We start from the raw sequence: 20319 nt of genomic DNA, 5'->3' as shown, positions 1-20319 counted from the left end.
AACTGGAAATATTAACTTGCTTTAGGAATTCTCTATGGTTCATGACTGTTACAATATTTGGTCCTTTATGGGTGTAACATGAATGTACTTATTGCATGAATAAGTTAATCAGGACATGAAATGATCCTACCTAAAGTACACTCTTTTTTTTTTAATCAAAAGGTGATGTTTGTCCATATCTCTCATAGTTAGTATCTATGATGATTTTTACTTATCTTTATTAGATGATGGGCTCCTGAAGCCAGGAGGTATATATGCGGGTCAATTTTTTTAAAGATTTTATTTATTTATTTTGAGAGGTAGAGTTACAGACAGTGAGAGGGAGAGACAGAGAGAAAGGTCTTCCATCCGCCTGTTCACTCCCCAAATGGCCGCAACGGCCAGAGCTGCACTGATCTAAAGCCAGGAGCCAGGAGCCAGGAGCTTCTTCCAGGTCTCCCACAAGGGTGCAGGGTCCCAAGGACTTGGGCCATCTTCTACTACTTTCCCAGGCCATAGCAGAGAGCTGGATTGGAAGAGGAGCAGCTGGGACGAAAACAGGTGCCCATATGGGATGCTGGCACTGTGGGCAGAGGATTAAGCTATTCTGCTATGGCGCCGGCCGCTGTGGGTCAACTTTAGTTACAGGATTGAGAATGTTTCCTGGCACAAAACACTCAATAATGTTTGTTGACCAAATTATCAGATTATAATTTAAAAAAATCTTCAAATCCTAGGCACTGTTGTTGACCCACATTTCACCCCCACATCCAAGTTGTGACAGGTCATTCCATTCTGCCTCTTTTGCCAGGTTCAGGATGTTCACCTGGACCATAACACCTCCCTAATGGACTGACCTACTACTGGTATTGCTCCCCACCCAACAAATCCTCCTGGACTCCTCTCCAGAGTTATCTTGCTAAATAGACAAAACCTCAAATCACATAATTTCCAAAAGCATGTAAGACCTGTCAGAATCTTGCTCCTACTTACTGCCCCAGCCTTCTCTCACACACACCTGTCCAATTTCTAGCCTCTGCAATTCAAGAAATGAAGAACTGCAGATCAAGTATGTGTTCATATTTGCTCATCTGAACCTCAAGATCATCAACTACATAGTAGGTAAGCTACTGCTACCTATTTATGAGAGGTTCCCATGTTAGCAACTGGTACACAGTATGGGTTAAGTAAATGTTAGCAATTACTTTTATGAATACCTTTATTCAAATATTTCTCTTTTTTTGGTGAGATGGAGAATGCATCAATTTATTTTTTTATTTAGTAAATATAAATTTCCAAAGTACAGTTTATGGATTACAATGCCCCCCAAAAAATTTCCCTCCCACTCGCACCCCTCCCATCTCCCGCTCTTTCTCCCATTCCATTCCCATCGAGATTCATTTTCAATTATCTTTATATACAGAAGATTGATTTAGTATATATTAAGTAAAGATTTCATCAGTTTGCACCCACACAGAAACACAAAGTGTAAAATACTGTTTCAGTACTAGTTATAGCATTACTTCACATTGGACAACACAGTAAGGATAGATCACACATGAGAAGTAAGTACACAGTGACTCCAGTTGTTGACTTAACAATTTGACACTCTTGTTTATGGCTTCAGTAATCTCCCTAGGCTCTAGTCATGAGTTGCCAAGGCTATGGAAGCCCTCTGAGTTCTCCGATTCTTATCTTGTTTAGACAAGGTCGTAGTCAAAGTGGAAGTTCTCTCCTCCCTTCAGAGAAAGGTACCTCCTTCTTTGATGACCCGTTCTTTCCACTGGGATCTCAATCGCAGAGATCTTTCACTTAGGTCTTCTTCTTTTTTTTTTTTTTTTCCCCAGAGTGTCTTGGCTTTCCATGCCTAAAATACTCTCATGGGTTCTTCAGCCAGATCCAAATGCCTTAAGGGCTGATTCTGAGGCCAGAATGCTATTTAGGACATCTGCCATTCTATGAGTCTGCTGTGTATCCCGCTTCCCATGATGGATCATTCTCTCCCTTTTTGATTCTATCAGTTAGTATTAGCAGACACTAGTCTTGTTTGTGTGATCCCTTTGACTCTTAGACCTATCAGTGTGATCAATTGTGAACTGAAATTGATCACTGGGACTAGTGAGATGGCATGGGTACATGCCATCTTGATGGGATTGTATTGGAATCCCCTGGCACGTTTCTAACTCCACCATTTGGGGCAAGTCCAATTGAGCATGTCCCAAATTGTACATCTCCTCCCTCTCTTATTCCCACTCTTATATTTAACAGGGATCACTTTTCAGTTAAAATTTAAACACCTAAGAATAATTGTGTGTTAATTACAGAGTTCCACCAATAGTACTAGAACAAAACAAAAAAAAATACTAAAATGGATAAAGTATTACATTGTATGTCAACAGTCAGGACAAGAGCTGATCAAGTCACTGTTTCTCATAGTGTCCATTTCACTTCAACAATTTTCGCCTTTGGTGGTCAGTTAGTTGTCACAGATCAGGGAGAACATAGGATATTTGTCCCTTTGGGACTGGCTTAATTCACTCAGCATAATGTTTTCCAGATTCCTCCATCTTGTTGCAAATGACCGGGTTTCATTGTTTTTGACTGCTGTATAGTATTCTATAGAGTACATGGCCCATAATTTCTTTGTCCAATCTACTGTTGATGGGCATTTGGGTTGGTTCCAGGTCTTAGCTATTGTGAATTGAGCTGCAATAAACATTAATGTGCAGACAGCTTGTTTGTTTGCCAATTTCATTTCCTTTGGGTAAATTCCAAGGAGTGGGATGGCTGGGTTGTATGGTAGGGTTATATTCAGGTTTCTGAGGAATCTCCAGACTGACTTCCATAGTGGCTTGACCAGTTTGCATTCCCACCAACAGTGGGTTAGTGTCCCCCTTTCCCCACATCCTCTTCCGCATCTATTGTTGGCAGATTTCTGAATGTGAGCCATTCTAACTGGGGTGAGGTGAAACCTCATTGTGATTTTGATTTGCATTTCCCTGATTGCTAGTGATCTTGAACATTTTTTCATGTGTCTGTTGGCCCTTTGGATTTCCTCTTTTGAAAAATGTCTATTGAGGTCCTTAGCCCATCTCTTAAGTGGGTTGTTTGTTTTGATGTTGTGGAGTTTCCTGATTTCTTTGTAGATTCTGGTTATTAACCCTTTATCTGTTGCATAGTGTGCAAATATTTTTTCCCATTCTGTCGGTTGCCTCTTCACTTTCCTGACTGTATCTTTTAAAGTACAGAAACTTCTCAATTTGATGCAATCCCAACAGTTAATTTTGGCTTTGACTGCCTGTGCTTCTGGGGTCTTTTCTAGGAAGTCTTTGCCGATACCTATTTCTTGCAGGGTTTTTCCAATGCTCTCTAATAATTTGATGGTGTCAGGTCATAGATTTAAGTCTTTAATCCATGTTGAGTGAATTTTTGTGTAAGGTGAAAGGTAGGGGTCTTGCTGCATGATTCTGCATGCAGAAATCCAAATATCCCAGCACCATTTATTGAAAAAAACTGTCCTTACTCCAGCGATTGGTTTTAGATCCTTGATCAAATATAAGTTGGCTGTAGATGTTTGGATTGATTTCTGGTGTTTCAATTCTGTTCCATTGGTCTATCCATCTGTTTCTGTGCCAGTACCATGCTGTTTTGATTACAACTGCCCTGTAGTATGTCCTGAAATCTGGTATTGTGATGCCTCCAGCTTTGTTTTTTTTTTGTACAAGATTGCTTTAGCTATTCGAGGTCTCCTGTGTCTCCATATGAATTTCAGCATCATTTTTTCCAGATCTGAGAAGAAGGTCTTCGGTATCTTGATTGGTATTGCATTGAATTTATAAATTGCTTTTGGGAGAATGGACATTTTGCTGATATTGATTCTTCCAATCCATGAGCATGGAAGATTTTTCCATTTACTTGTTATCCTCTTCTATTTCTTTCTTTAAGGTTTTGTAATTTTCATCGTAGAGATCTTTAACATCCTTGGTTAAGTTTATTCCAAAGTATTTGATTGTTTATGTAGCTATTGTGAATGGGATTGATCTTAGAAGTTCTTCCTCAGCCATGGCATTGTCTGTGTATACAAAGGCTGTTGATTTTTGTGCATTGATTTTATACCCTGCTACTTTGCCAAACTCTTCTATGAGTTCCAGTAGGCTCTTAGTAGAGTTCTTTGGGTCCCCTAAATAAAGAATCATATCATCTGCAAAGAGGGATCATTTGAGTTCTTCCTTCCCAATTTGTATCCCTTTGATTTCTTTTTCTTGCTCAATAGCTCTGGCTAGAACTTCCAGAACTATATTGAATAGCAGTGGTGAGAGTGGGCATCCCTGTCTGGTACCAGATCTCAGTGGAAATGCTTCCAACTTTTCCCCATTCAATAGGATGTTGGCTGTGGGTTTTTCATAAATTGCTTTGATTGTATTGAGGAATGTTCCTTCCATACCCAGTTTGCTTAAGGTTTTCATCATGAACGGGTGTTGTATTTTTTCAAATGCTTTCTCTGCATCTATTGAGATAATCATATGGTTTTTCTTCTGCAGTCTGTTGATGTGGTGTATCACGTTGATTGTTTTGTGAACATTGAACCATCCCTGCATACCAGGGATAAATCCCACTTGGTCTGGGTGGATGATCTTTCTGAAGTGTTGTTACATTCTATTGGCCAGAGTTTTATTGAGGATTTTTGCATCTATGTTCATCAGGGATATTGGTCTGTAATTCTCTTTCAGTGCTTCATCTTTTTCCGGCTTAGGAATTAAGGTGATGCTGGCTTCATAGAAAGAATTTAGGAGGATTCCCTCTTTTTTGATTGTCCTGAATAGTTTGAGAAGAATTGGAGTTAGTTCTTCTTTAAATGTCTGGTAGAATTCAGCAGTGAATCCATCTGGTCCTGGGCTTTTCTTTGTTGGGAGGGCCTTTATTACTTCTTCAATTTCTGTCTCAGTTATGGGTCTGTTTAGGTTTTCTATGTCTTCCTGGTTCAATTTAAGTAGGTTGCATGTGTCCAGGAATCTATCCATTTCTGATAGGTTTCCCTGTTTGCTGGCATACAAGTCCTTGTAGTAATTTCTGATGATTCTTTTCATTTCTGTGGTGTCTGTGGTTACGTTTCCTTTTTCATCTCTGATTTTATTGATTTGTGTCTTTTCTCTTCTTTTTTTAGTTAGTTGGGCCAATGGGGTGTCAATTTTGTTTACTTTTTCAAAAAACCAGCTCCTCGTTTGGCTGATTTTTGTAATTTTTTTTTTGGATTCAATCCTGTTGATTTCTTCTCTGATTTTAATTATTTCTCTTCTCCTACTAGATTTGAGTCTGGTTTGCTGCAGATTTTCTAGATCCTTGAGATGCATTGAAAGCTCATCTATTTGGTGCCTTTCCAATTTCTTGATGTAGGCACCTATTGATATAAACTTTCCTCTTAACACTGCTTTTGCTGCGTCCCGTAAGTTTTGGTATGTTGTGCTGTTATCCTCATGTACTTCCAGAAAGTTTTTGATTTCTCTTTTGATTTCTTCTATGACCCATTGTTCATTCAGGAGCATGTTGTTCAATCTCCATGTCTTTGCATATGCTTTAGGGATTCCTGAGTTGCTAATTTCCAACTTCATTCCTTTATGGTCTGTGAAGCTGCATGGTATGATTCTAATTCTTTTGAATTTCCTGAGACTTGTTTTATGGCCTAGTATGTGGTCAATCATAGAGAAGGTTTCAGGTACTGCTGAGAAGAATGTAAATGCTTTCTGTGTAGGATGAAAAGTTCTATAGATATCTGTTAGATCCATTTGGGCTATAGTGTCATTTAAATCTACTGTCTTCTTGTTGATCTTCTGTCCTGTTGATCTGTCTATTTCTGAGAGTGGAGTATTGAAGTCCCCAAGTACTATTCTCTTGGAGTCTAAGTCTCCCTTTAAATCCCTTAACAAATCTTTTAAATAAACTGGTGCCCTGTAATTAGGTGCATATACATTGACAATCGTTATATCTTCCTGTTGAATTGATCCCTTAATCAATATATAGTGCCCCTCTTTGCTTCTCTTAACAGTTTTTGTGGTAAAGTTCATGTTGTCAGATATTAAGATGTCTTTGCCCGCTCTTTTTTCATTTCTGTTGGCATGGTATATCTTTTTCCAGCCTTTCACTTTCAGTCTGTATGTATCTTTGTTGGAAAGATGTGTTTCTTGTAAGCAGCAAATAGATGGGTTTTGTTCCTTAACCCAATCAGCCAATCAGTGCCTTTTAACTGGACAGTTCAGGCAATTAACGTTCAATGTAACTATTGATAAGTGGTAACTTTGCCCTGCCATTTGCCAAAGATATTTTCTAATATATGCTTTGAATTCCCTGTGATCTTTTGCTGTGAGGTTTCCTTCCTTTACCTTCTTTCATATTGATGACTGTGTTTCTGTGTTTCTGTGTGTAACACATCTTTAAGCATCTTTTGCAGGGCTGGACGAGTGGCAACAAATTCTTTCAATTTCTGTTTGCTGTGAAAGGTCTTTATTTCACCTTCATTCACCAATGAGAGCTTTACAGGATATAGTATTCTGGGCTGGCAGTTTTTCTCTCTTTGTACCTGTGCTATGTCTCCCCATTCCCTCCTAGCTTGTAGGGTTTCTGATGAGAAGTCAGCTGTGAGTCTAATTGGAGATCTTCTGAGAGTAATCTGACGTTTCTCTCTTGCACATTTTAGGATCTTTTCTTTATGTTTCACTGTGGAGAGTTTGATTACAACGTGTCGTGGTGAGGATCTCTTTTGTTCATGTTTACTAGGGGTTCTATGAGCTTCCTGTACTAGGATGTCTCTGTCCTTCTCCAAACCTGGGAAATTTTCTGCTATTATCTCACTAAAAAGGCCTTCTAATCCTTTCTCTCTCTCCATGCCTTCAGGAACTCCTAGAACCCAAATGTTTGGGTTTTTAATAGTATCCTGTAGATTCCCAACAATATTTTTTTAGATTTCTAATTTCCTCTTCTTTTCTTTGGTCTGACTGTATCCTTTCCTGTTCTCTGTCTTCTAAGTCCTATATTCTCTCTTCTGCTTCACCCATTCTGTTTTTAAGGCTCTCTAATGTGTTTGTCATTTGATTTATTGAGTTCTTCATTTCATTGATTTCTCTTCACTATCACACTTTACTGTTCTACTAGTTTCTGTGTTTCATTTTGATTCCTCCTTAAGATTTCATTTTCTCAAAGGAGATTTTCTTTCCTGTCCAGTAAGGAATTCCGTACCTCAAGCATTTGTTTTTGAAAACTTCTAAATGTTCTTATCATAAATTTTTTGAAATCCGTATCTTGCATTTCTTCCATCTCATCATCTTCATAATCTTGGCTTGGGGTGTCTTGTTCATTTGGGGGTGTCATAATGTCTTCCTTGTTCTTGTTTCCTCAGTTTCTGTGTTTTTTGCTTGGCCTTGTGGAGATCTGTCTTGGATTCTTCCCTCATTGTGGTGTTTTTTCTTGTTATACTATGACTGTATTAAGTGGACTGCCTGCTTTTGATGGAGACTTAGAGGCTTGAGATGGGTGTGGCCTGAGAGCTCTGTTTTGTTCCTCAGGGTTAAGGGTGTGCCAAAGTTGACACTCCCAGGTTAGGCATGGTAAATCTCTCTCTCTTTCTTTCTTTTTTTGATTCAAAAGGGAAGTAATTCCACACAGCTGAATGGAATTGGAGGTAGTTAGCAGGTGAATGATATACCCACAGAAGCCAGAGATTGGAAGCTCTTTCCCACGGACCACACAGGGAATCTGTCCTGCCCTCAGTGTGGGTTCAAATTCTCCTGCAGTCTCCCACTGGGTTGCCAAGGTTACCGAACTGCAGCGTCTCTGTAGAGTACTCACATGAATTCCGTGAGTTCTCTCCCCCACTGTCTTTTTTTTTCAGTCTCAGTTCATTAGCACCACACATTCACTAGGTCCTAATCTGTTATTTTACCCCACCCAGAGTCAGGTTTTTCTGCAAGGCTGAGGGCTGGTGCAGACCTGAGGTCGCCCTGCTTTTTGTCTTGCTCACCTTTGAGAAGTGAGCGGAGAGAGAGAAACTCTTGTCCATATAGGTCACTTTTTTTTCCCTCTCTCTTCTAGTTAGCCCGGTGAACTTTTCCCCACAGGGTTTCAAGCCTTGTTCCCTCTAGTCTACTCTTTCCACTTGCCCACCAGTGTCTCAGGCTATTGCAGTTCAGCTCACCTCACATTCCAGCGTTGATGTGTTGATTCTGTCGCTGGTGTCCCAAACTGTGGGCTCCCACGCTCTCCACGCAGGTCCACTGTGAATCACTAGTTCCAGAAGAGTTTCCTCTGCTGTTTCTTCCCCTACTCTTCCTTGAACCTGCAGTATCTCCACTTTTATTAAACTGTCTCTTCCCAGACTATCAGTGTGCTCCCTTCCTATTCTGCCATTGTGCCCATAACCTCTCAAATATTTCTTGTTCACTCTTTGAGTTCTAGTCTTTGCTTCTGCATCAAATTATTTTTCAAGACTCAGCTCAGATTATATCTAACCAAGGAAGCTTTTCTTGAAACTATTATTCTGGGAAAATTTTTTTATGTATTCCTCAAGAAGATATCTGCTTATTCAAATCTCTTAAATATATATATATATATATTTTATATAAGTAGTTGTTTTATAACCCATCTTTATTTTTAGTTTAAAAATTTTTATTAAAAATTTTTAACATTGTTCTCAAAGGAAGACATATAAAAAGCTGATGGGTACATGCTCAGCATCACTAATCATTGAAATGCAAATCAAAACCACTATGAGATAACACCTCACTCTAGTAAAATTGGCTCTTTCCAAAAAAAAGCCATAAGATAGCAAATGCTGATGAGGATGCTGAGAAAAAAGTGAACTCTTGGACACTGTTGATGGGAATGCAAATTCATTTGGCCATTAGGAAAAACAGTATAAAGGTTCCTCAAAAAAACTTGAATTACCATAGCAATTTTTTTAAAGATTTTATTTATTTTATTTGAGAGGTAGAGTTACAGTGAGAGGGAGAGACAGAGAGAAAGGTCTTCCTTCCATTGGTTCACTCCCAAATGGCTGAAACGGCTGGAGCTGGGCCAATCCAAAGCCAGGAGCCAGGTGCTTCTTCCCTGTCTCCCATGTGGGTGCAGGGGCCCAAGCATTTGGGCCATCTTCCATTGCTTTCCCAGGCCAAAACAGAGAGATGGATTGGAAGAGGAACAGCTGGGACTAGAACCGGCACCCATATGGGATGCTGGTGCTGCAGGTGGAGGATTAACCTACTGCACCACACTGCCGGCCCCCATAGCAATTTCACTACTGGGTATATACCTGAGAGGAATGGATCCATCTATCAAAGAGACATCTGCAGTCCCATATTTATTGCACTGATAACAATATTCAAGAAATGTAAACAATCTAACTATCAACTGATGAATGAATAAAGAAAATATGGTACATATACACAATGGAATATAATGTAGCCACAAAAAGAATGAATCTTGTCGTTTACAGTGGTTTTATTTTTTAAGATTTATTTTATTTATTTGAAAGAGTTACATAGAGAGGTAGAGACAGAGACAGAGAGAAGTCTTCCATTCACTGGTTCACTCTCCCAGATGGCTGCAATGGCCGGAGCTGCGCCAATCAGAAGCCAGGAGCAAGGAGTCTCTTCTGGGTCTCCCACATGGGTGCAGGGACCCAAGGACTTGGGCCATCTTCTTTCTTTCCTTCTTTTCTTTTCTTTCTTTCTTTCTTTTGACAGGCAGAGTGGACAGTGAGAGACAGAGACAGAGAGAAAGGTCTTCCTTTTGCCATTGGTTCACCCTCCAATGGCCACCGTGGCCAGCGCGCTGTGGCCAGCGTACCTTGCTGATCCGAAGCCAGGAACCAGGTGCTTATCCTGGTCTCCTGTGGGGTGCAGGGCCCAAGCACTTGGGACATCCTCCACTGTACTCCCTGGCCACGGCAGAGAGCTGGCCTGGAAGAGGGGCAACCGGGACAGAATCTTGTGCCCTGACCGGGACTGGAACCCGGTGTGCCAGCACCACAAGGCAGAGGATTAGCCCATTGAGCCGCGGAGCTGGCCCGGGCCATCTTCTAATGCTTTCCCAGGCCATAGCATAGAGCTGGATCAGAAGAGGAGCAGCACCCATATGGGATGCCGGCGCCACAGGCCAGGGCTTTAACCTACTGCGCCACAGCGCCAGCCCCTTACAGTGGTTTTAAAATGAATTATTGAACTTGTCTGCCTGATCCAGTAAAATATAAGCTCCTCAAAGGCAAAATATCATTTAATATGGTGTCTGGAATAAAGCAAGTATTCAATTAATACCTTATGGAGAGAGGAAGGAAAAGAGAAGGGGTACAAAGAAGGGAGAAGAAGGGAGAGAGGGAGGAAGGAGGGAAAGGACTTTTAGAGGTAGGAAAGGCAAAAGCAGAGTAGGTCTTGATAAGATGATGTGCAGTTTTATAGCTATTGAGTTGATTAGAAGAAAGAGGAGTTTGCTCAAGAGAAATACCAGAGGCAAAAACATAGACTTAGGAGATGTAACATGGATGTGGTTGAAGCCATGAGGGATGCACTTGCCTTGAGCGTATGTTCAGAAAGACATATCAAAGAAGGACTGATTCCTGGGAAGCACTATTGTTGAGGGGCAGGTAAAAGAATTCCCAACAAAACAGGAAGTGTTTCCTGCCTTGAATCTAGATGTGCCTTCAAAATCCTTCATTTGTGACCTGAATAAGTTTTCAAGATGCAGAACATTCCACCTCTCCTTCAAGAAGCAATAAACTAGGTTAAGTAAATGTTATTGAGTCACATGCCACACAGCTGTGTTCCTCTCCAGCCCTCTTTCTTAGTGCTATTCCACGTGAAACTTTGGCTTTGCCAAGTCTCTTCACATGCCCCGATTGCATACTTTGTCTTCCTCCTTCTCCTCCATCCCCACTCCTTCAGTGAGGGACTTTGCTTGTGCTGATCTTTCCATCCTGAGTGTCCTGTCTACTCTTCATTTATCCAGGTTCCAGTCAGCCTCCAGTGCTTTGTCTAAGGTACCTCCACCCTTGAAGCCTTCCCAGCCATTCCAATACACACTAATATCTTGTCTTTTGTTTTCTATGGCTTTGGGGGACCATGGGTTATATTGCATTATGTTTCAGCTTGGCTCTTCTCAAACTGAGCCTCCAGCTAGACTGGAGGAACTATGAAAGGAACTACGTCCTAAGGAGCTATGTAAGGCTTCAGCCACCTCGATTACCAAAGCTCACAAAGTGTTCACCCTTATTCCCCTTCCTCTGAGCACTTCTCCCCCTGTCCCTAGCTAGATACTTCCCAGCTGGCTTAACATTAAAGGTGCAGCATTGGCTTGGGGGACCTGGCACATCTGGATGAAGAGGTAGCAACTGAACATTGCAGGTTATTTATGGCCTGACAGAGTTCAAATGTCTCCTGGAGTGTCCAATTTCTATATAATTAAATATTTTAAAAAATTTAATTATTTATTTCAGAGCTAGAGTTACAGAGAGAGAGAGAGAGGGAGAGGCAGAAAGGTCTTCCACCCACTGGTTCATGCCCCAAATGGCCACAATGGCCTGAGTTGGGCCTATCCAAAGCCAGGAGCCAGGAGCTAGGAGCCTCTTCTGGGTCTTTCATATTGGTTCAGGGGCCTAAGTATCTGGGCCATCTTCCACTGCTTTCCCAGGCCACAGCAGAGAGCTGGATTGGAAGAGGAGCAGCCAGAACACAAACTGGTGCCTGTATGGGATGCTGGAACCACAGGTGGAGGCTTAGCCTACTATGCCACAGAACCGGCCCCTATAATTAATTCTTTAAAAGACAACATTAGTAAAGAGAAGTCAGAAAATTCAGTTAGAAAGTCAGTGGAAGGAAGAACGGTGAAAGTCAGGGTGAAGAAAGAATGTTACCAAACTGAGGTCTTTTTTAAAAGAAGATTTATTTATTTGAAAGGCAGAGCAACAATAAGAGAGGGAAGGAGGAAAGGAGGGAAGGAAAGGAGGAGAGAGGAAGGTCCAGAGAGAGAGAGAGAGAGAAAGAGAGAGATCTTTCATCTGCTGGTTAACTCCCCAAATGGCCACAACAGCCAGATCTAGGCCAGGCCACAGCCAGGAGCCAGGAATTCCATCCTGGTCACCCACATGGGTGGCAGGGTCGCAAGTACTTGAGCTATCTTATGTTACCTTTCCAGGCACATTAGCAGGAAGCTGGACTGAAGTGGAACAGCTGGGACTGAATCATCACTCCGAAATGGAATGCTGGCATCTCAAGTGGTGGCTTAACCCATTGCGCCACAATGTCATCCCCCAAGATGCTTTTTCGTTTAAGTGAATTAAGCTGATGACTTAGAGACACAAACTTAGCTAATGGAACTCTTAATCCTGATGGGTTTGGTGTCTGGTGTGCAGAGTCTGTGTACTGGGAATAACTGTGCTCCTGGACCAAGGAAGAGGCTGGGGAGTTCCAGGGAGGACCGTGTGGTATTGGGAAGCCTGGAGTGTGGTAAGTAAAATCTCTTGGCTTCAGCTCTCCCCTGGGGCACACAGTGCATTCACCAAGTGATTATAAAGAAAAGGCAGGGCCTCTAAGACCAAGACCAAGGTCCAGGCCCCACACTTGGCCAAAACTTATTAAAGTTCATAGTATTCTAGGTGTTCCCAGAGCTTGATAAAAGCCAGTGTTTTCAACTTTTTGTGAAAATTATTTTCAGAATAGCCTATTTTAAGAAAAACCCAGTCTATATACAGTTTTACAGTACATAGAGGAGTCTGTATTACTGAGTGGAGAATATGCTCAAGGACTGGGATAATAAAAACAGCCAGCATTTTACTGGTCACTTCTGTGTGCCACTCAAGGCATTGAGGCATTAATGTACACTGTTTCACCCATGACCAGTAGGTATCATTATCTCCATTTTGCAAATTAGGTGTCAGTTCATTAGGAAGATGAACTAGAGTAGGAGTTAAGGACCTTGGTGCAACACAGATTGGTTTTGAAGCCTCAACTGTACCCTCCTTTTCTGAGGGTATAGTGTACAATCTAAGGATGCCCTCTCCGAGAGCAGAACAGACACAATCCCTGCCATCCCTGAATTTACAGTTTTAGTGACGTGGGAAAGGGACCTAGGGACTGACAAAGCCAATGTTAAGCAAGATGAATTCAAGTAGAGATTTTCTAAATAAAAAACAAAGGTAATTGTCAGGAAAGCAAGTGGCCAGATGTAACTTCAGAGAGTGTTGTGTGCTAGGTCTCATACCACTTATTTGCTGGTAAAAACTGCTCCATTTATGTCTCTCTCTCTCTCTCTCTCTCTCTCTCTCTGGGCCTCATATTTTTTAAACCCATAAATGGATATACCAATAACACTCATCTCATAATCACTATGACAATTATGTAAGCTGTGAAGTTCCTGCTGTGCCATAGATACTTAAGTGCTGGGTCATTGTTATTATCAGGCTAGAGACTTATACTAAATTGCTCCCAGTTAAAGGATATCTTTTTCCTGTGAGCACACTTATTCTGGATTATTATATATGCTGGCACTTCAAAATGTTCACAGAAAATAAATAGAAATAAAAGTTTAGAGGTGGATGTTTGACCAGGCTGTCAAGACAATGGTTAAGATACTCAAGTCCGCCCATCCAAGATGTCTGATTGAGAAAAGATGTGCTGATTGTGACCTCAAAAAGATAACAGCAGAAAAGGGAAGGGGCCAGCAGTGTGGTGCAGTAGGTTAATCCTGTGCCTGCAGCGCCAGCATCCCTTTTGGGTGCTGGTTCTAGTCCTGGCTGCTCCTCTTCCAATCCATCTCTCTGTTTTGGCCTGGGAAAGCAGTGGAAGATGGCCCAAGTGCTTGGGCCCCTGCACCCACATGGGAGACAGGGAAGAAGCTCCTGGCTCCTGGCTTCAGATCCATGCAGCTCCAGTTGTTGCGGCCATTTGGGGAGTGAACCAATGGAAGGAAGACCTTTCTATGTCTCCCCCTCTCACTGTAACTCTACCTCTCAAATAAATAAATAAAATCTTAAAAAAAAAAAAAGAAGAAGAAGGGAGAAACTGCATTTCCAGAGGACATTTGGAGAGAAGTCTGCAATGGAAAGAGAGACCACGTGGAGCAGTGGAGACAGGACAGTCACACAGCAGTGAGCAGGACACCACGAGCAACTCCTGCAGCCAGTGGCTGGAGCAGAAGCCGTCTCAGAGCAGACACCAGGGGACCAGGAGGGAGGAAATGCCATTTTTTTTTTTGACAGGCAGAGTGGACAGTGATAGAGAGAGACAGAGAGAAAGGTCTTCCTTTTTCTTTTGGTTCACCCCCCAATGGCTGCTGCAGCCGGCGCACCGCGCTGATCCGAAGCCAGGAGCCAGGTGCCTCTCCTGGTCTCCCATACGAGTGCAGGGCCCAAGCACTTGGGCCATCCTCCACTGCACTCCCAGACCACAACAGAGAGCTGGACTGGAAGAGGAGCAACCGGGACGGAATTTGGCGCCCCGACCGGGACTGGAACTTAGGGTGCCGGCACCGCAGGTGGAGGATTAGCCTAGTGAGTCACTGCGCTGGCCCAGGAAATGCCATCTTAATAAGGCGGGTAGAAGCTGCTGCAGTCCATATGCGACTTAGAGATTTTATCATAGAGATAAACTTGTGGTCCCCTTTGACTTTGAGTCTGAGCTGGCTAATTGGTGGGGGGCAAGGCACCCACTTAGGCTGTGAAGTGCTGCCTGACCGAGTCATGAAGAAATAGAAAGCCTAAATATTACTGATTGAATCAGTAATAAAGACCCTCTCAACAAAGAAAAGCTCAGAATCGGATGGCTTCACTGCTGAATTCTACCAGACATTTAAGGAATAACTAATACCAATTATTCTCAAACTATTCAAAACAATTGAGAGGGAGTGAATCCTCCCAAACTCCCTCTGTGAGGCCACCATCACCTGAACGAATTCCAAAACCAGAGGCGTAATGTGCAACTGTCCAGTGCTGAGTATGGTGCTCTGAGTGGGTGGGGGAGGGCAGGAAAGCAACACAGCTTCCCTGCTCCAACCTGCCAGTTTCTCAGACCACAGTTAGCGCTCCAGGATGAAGTGAAAGTCAGTGAGTGACTGGAATTCCCTCAGCTAAAGCTGCAAGCAGCAAGGCACATGGGGATTTTTTCCAACCCTGACATGGAGCAATGGCGGCTCACAGCCCAGAGCTGGCTGGGCAGCATGGCTGGCTGCTGTGTTGTCTCTGTCTTCTCTCCTCTTGTCCCACAGAGTCTTTTTTCCCCCCTCACTTCTTCACGGAAAATTTCCGTCAATCAGACCCCAGGAATAGAGTCCTTCCTTTGTTCTTTTCATAATCCAGAGCAGTGTAAATTAGTGTGGGTATACCCTATTCAGTCATCCTGGATTCCTCCCCTACTTCTGTTACTTTCCTGAAATAAATGACAATGAAAGCGCAACATATCAAAGCCTGTGAGATATAGCAAAAATGGTATTAAGAGGGAAGTTTATTGCATTATGTGCTTACATTAAAAAAGGAGAATTTTCTAAAATCAAATATCTAATGTTGCATCTTGAAAACTTAGAAAAATAGAACAGACCAAATCCCAAATCAGCAGGAGGCAAGTGATAATAAGGATCAGAACAGAAATTAATGAAATTGAAACTAAAAATACAAAAGATCAACAAAATAAAAAGTTTGAGAAGATAAACAAAATAGATAAGCTCCTAGGCCAGACTAAAAGAGAAAAAGCTCAAATAAGTAAAACTGGAAATGAGAACAGAGATGTTACAGCTGACACCACTGAAATACAAAGGATCGTAAGAAACTACTGTGAAGAAGCATATGCTAATTAACTAGAAAACCTTGAAGAAATGGGTGAATTCCATGATTCATAAAAATCTACCAAGATTGGCCGGTGCCTCGGCTTACTTGGCTAATCCTCTGCCTGCGGTGCTGGCACCCCTGGTTCTAGTCCCGGTTGGGGCACCAGATTCTGTCCCGGTTGCTCCTCTTCCAGGCCAGCTCTCTGCTGTGGCCCGGGAGGGCAGTGGAGGGTAGCCCAAGTGCTTGGGCCCTGCACCCGCATGGGAGACCAGGAAGAAGCACCTGGCTCCTGGCTTCGGATCTGCACATTGCACCAGCCGTGGCAGCCACTTGGGGGGTGAACCAATGGAAAAGGAAGACCTTTCTCTCTGTCTCTCTCTCTCACTCACTGTCTAACTCTGCCTGTAAAAACAAAACAAAACAAAACGAAAACAAACAAACAAAAAACGATACTAGCAAATTGAGTCCAAAGCCACTTCAAAAAGATCATATACCACAATCAACTGGGATTTTTCCCAGAAATGCAAGGATGGTTCAACAATCGCCAATCAGTAAACATCATAAATCACATCAACAGAATGAAAAACAAAAACCATGTGGTTGGGCTGGCGCTGTGGCTCACTTGGTTAATCCTCTGCCTGCAGCACTGGCATCCCATATGAGCGCCGGGTTCTAGTCCTGGTTGTTCCTCTTCCAGTCCAGCTCTCTGCTGTGGCCTGGTAGGGCAGTGGAGGATGGCCCAGGTGCTTGGGCCCCTGCACCCGTGTGGGAGACCAGGAAGAAGAACCTGGCTCCTGGCTTCAGATTGACACAGCACTGGCCATAGCAGCCATTTGGGGAGTGAAACAACGGAAGGAAGACCTTTCTCTCTGTCTCTCTCTCACTGTCTATAATACTGTCAAATAAAAAGAAAATTAAAAAAAAAAGACACACACAAAGTGGGTTGGTGTGTGTGTGTGTGTGTGTGTGTGTGTGTGTGTATGAAGGTCATGATGAGGGGTCACTAGTGTGATAAGTTACTTGGGGTAAGCTTTTTTTAAGTCCCCTTGTTCTAGACTCTTTTACTCCCTCTGCCTCAACTTGCCATGGAGAAAGTCTGTTCTGCATGCATGGTCAGTCTCCATTGAACAGAGCCCACTTAACTACAGGTATCTCACCTTGAGAAAACTGAGGACAATCAACAGAAGGAGCCCATCAGCCTACTTCTCAGAGTGCTGAGTCTGAAGGAAGGGGCCCAGGCAGGGTCTCTTTGGGAAGGGTTCAGGAACGGAGACAAGTAGAAGCAAGTCCACGTGGGAGTAGGGAGGAAGGCTCTCAGAGGGTCTGGACAGAAACACTGCCTGTTCTTCAGGACATACCAGAGCCTGCTGAGTGGACTGTGTGAGAGAGGCCAAGGGAGGCTGCTGGAGGTAGTGACCACAGCTGTATTAGTCAGCTTTTTATTACTTTAAAATACCCAAGAGGAGCTTCTTGGGAAGGAAAAAGTTTATTTTGGCTTACTGTTTGGAAGTTCATAGTTTAGGCTTGGGCACAGCTCCATTAGTCTGGTATCTGATGGAGGCAAGCAATGGTGAAGCAGGTACCAAGATGATCACATGGTGAGCCAGAAAGCAGAGAAAGTAGACTGTTTAAACAACCAACCCTCCTTGGGAATTACCTCCTGAGTGCAAGCTCCCAGCAACCTAAAGATCTCCCACTAGGCTCACCTCTCAGATGCTATAATTAGGTCATGTCTCTGCCCTTAATGCATCAACCATGGTGGTGAGACTTCAGAGTTTAAACATCTGTTTGAATTTAGGGAGCCAAGTCCTGTTCAGTCTGTAACAACAGCCTTCCACTTTGGCCTTGAGGCTTGGCCTCTAGGGCTGCCTTTTATCCTTCTTACTTTGGGCTTGGAGAAAGCACACAGACTCTGAAGCCAGATAGATCTGAACTCTTATCTAGTCTCATCGCTTACTATCACATTTGCCTTAGCTGGCTAACCTTTTCTGAACCTGTTTGACATCTGTAAAGTGCCATTAATTCTACCTCCCTCCCAAAGTGTTGGATGGATTATTCATTCATGACATGAACATTTTCTGAACTCTCTTCAGGTACCGTATACATTCACTGCTCAATAAATAACTTTCCTTTTCCTTTTTTGTTTAGATGTGGAAGTCATATGACTAGCATAGCCCAAGTTTATAGGATTTGGCTTCCCATGAACTCAGAATTTGATCATAGTGCAAATGGCATATAAGGAATATAAGGAGCATGATGACAAGTCTAAATGATGCCATTGGGCATGGTATTACATTTGTCAAATGTACTTTGTATGCTGTGACAGGATTGGGGTGGGTGGAGTAGGGGTTTGGTGGGGGGTGGGAGAGGGAATGCCAAATGATCAAAGCTTAGTCCCTACTGTCTGAGTCACATGGTCTAGTGGATAAGGTAGACCTAAGAAGAAGACCTAAGTGAGGTTGGAGACACTATGGATATGCAGAGGAAGCACATGCTTAATTCTTTCTAGAGAGGACTCTTTGGGGCAGATAATGTTTGAAGTGAAGGATGAATGATTTTTCAGACTGAGTGGAGAGCTGTAGAAAGGAGATACCCTGGGCAGAAGGAACAGCCTAGGCTAAGGCTGAAATAGGAGAAAAAGCAAGAGTTCAGCATGGTCTAGCCCAGAGCAAGGTATAGGAGTGTTAGTGTAATAAAAGAAACCAAGGCTGATGACCTAAGTATAATCCAAAGAACAGAGGCCTCAAGTAAGCCATAGTGAAGCCACCATGTGTTCCCAGGGCTCTCCACTCCACCACGGGAACTACTGGACTGAATGAATGAGTGAAAGAACAAATGAATGAACAAACCACACTTGGCAGTTCTCAGTGATCTTGTAATCTATTGTTTCACTTAAAAGATGGGGTAAGTAGTTGTGCTTCACTGAATTAGTTTTCAAAATTCTTTGCAAGTAAGGATAATGCAGGGACCATCTCTAAGGACACATGGTATGTTCTCAATAAAACTATGCAGTTGAATTGAATTTATAAAAAAAAAAAAATCTTTGCATGTGACATCATCCAAGATGCCTAACACCATTCAGTCAGGAAGCACTTCATAAATAGTGCTGCTTTGGGGCATGAGAGTCGGGGAGACTTGGTATGAGCCAGGGAGTACCTCTGGCTTTGGCAGCCTCCAGAGCCAGCCTGCATCCAGAGGATATATTATGAGATTGGTGTCGAGGTTCTTGAGGGCCTATGATTGACTTTCTACTAAATTTTAACTGTTTCTTGCCCATAATAGGACATGTGTCTCTGGTGATAGCTAGGAGCTACGAGGTTGGGGAATTCCACATCTGCATTGCAACATGGAGGCCACGTAGCCTGGCCCAATGAGTGAATGTTATACTCCGGAGTCAGTCTCTTCTCAGGCCAAATCCACACACCACCGCTTTGCAGCTGTGTAACTTTGGACAAGTTACCTAAAGTGTCTGAATCTTGTTTCCACGTGTACAGAATGCTCTCCTGTTCTCATTTAGGGAGAGCCCAGAATTAGGTCTGTTGCCCTAATCATTAATAGGGCCACTCTATACTCTCATTAGTACCCCAATTTAAGTGACAAATTCTTTGTTCATTCTTCATTCACCCCACCTCTCTGCTAGGATTGCTGTGTGGGTAAGATACATTAGTATTGTTTAAGTTGAGACAATTCATATATCAAGTATTATAAAACTGCATCTAACTAATGTGAACAGTAGAAAACTGTGTGGCTTATGTAACTGAAAATAATTCTTTTCAATTCAAGTCCAGAGCTAGGGAGCTTATTTTTTGTATCATCATCATCATCATCATCATCATTGGTAATAGTAAGCATGGAATTATCGTCACCATTATGTCATCACTATTCTTCCTTCTCCTTTTCCTTGTTAAGGCTTGTCTGGAAACTTGCTTCCCCATGAGCACAGCAGGAGTGAAAACATGGGGTTTGTAGCCATAAGTCTTCCTAGCTGACACTGAGCTTCCCTGAACCTAAGTTTCCTTGTCATACACACATCACTGGGCATTTGTAAGATTCAGGTGAGATCCTCTATATGGAAATGCCTTGTAAACATGAGAGGCATGAACAAGGGCAAAGACCTTCAGCTGCAACTCATAACAAAAGCTGCCTTTGCTTCCAAACACGCTTAGGACTGACCTCTGCTCTTAATCTTCTACAGGGACTAAAGGAATAAATACAACTGCAGTTCAGAAATGACAAATGTTGTGCACCTTGATAGGATACTCCTACAAGGTGAACATGAAAGGAGAAGAGAGAAAATACATCTTAGGATACCTAAACTCATATACAGGATAATTGTGATGATAAGGAGTTCTCAATTATTAGGTGTCTAAAATTAGAGCAGAGAAGAGTAGTTAAGGAACACAGACTTTAGATTTTATAGCTAGGATTTGAAGATTAAATGAGATAATGAAGTAAGGAGCTTAGCATAATACCTGGAATATAAAAAGTGATAAATTAATGGAAGAAATTACTGTGTTTACTATTAGCTTACCAAGTGCTGGACA

General features: G+C 42.4%; 1 long non-coding RNA gene across 3 annotated transcripts in view; it reads left to right on the top strand.

Moving 5' to 3' along the window:
• LOC138850591 (uncharacterized) overlaps nt 1-20319 on the top strand; it is a 240691-nt gene that overhangs the window by 161675 nt on the left and 58697 nt on the right. Inside the window, exon 5 of one of the 3 annotated variants that reach the window (XR_011390551.1) lies at nt 12154-13567. The exons of 1 other annotated variant lie outside the window; for it this stretch is intronic. This is a non-coding gene — a long non-coding RNA (uncharacterized lncRNA). Of the gene's footprint in view, nt 1-1012; nt 1102-12153; nt 13568-20319 lie in introns of those variants that run through there. One more of the 3 variants, XR_011390553.1, reaches the window with a different exon arrangement.

Source organism: Oryctolagus cuniculus, chromosome 1 (genome assembly GCF_964237555.1).
Source record: "Oryctolagus cuniculus chromosome 1, mOryCun1.1, whole genome shotgun sequence".
Lineage (NCBI taxonomy): Eukaryota > Metazoa > Chordata > Mammalia > Lagomorpha > Leporidae > Oryctolagus > Oryctolagus cuniculus.
Note: the sequence above shows the minus strand (reverse complement) of the source record. Positions and strands in the feature narration are given on the sequence as shown.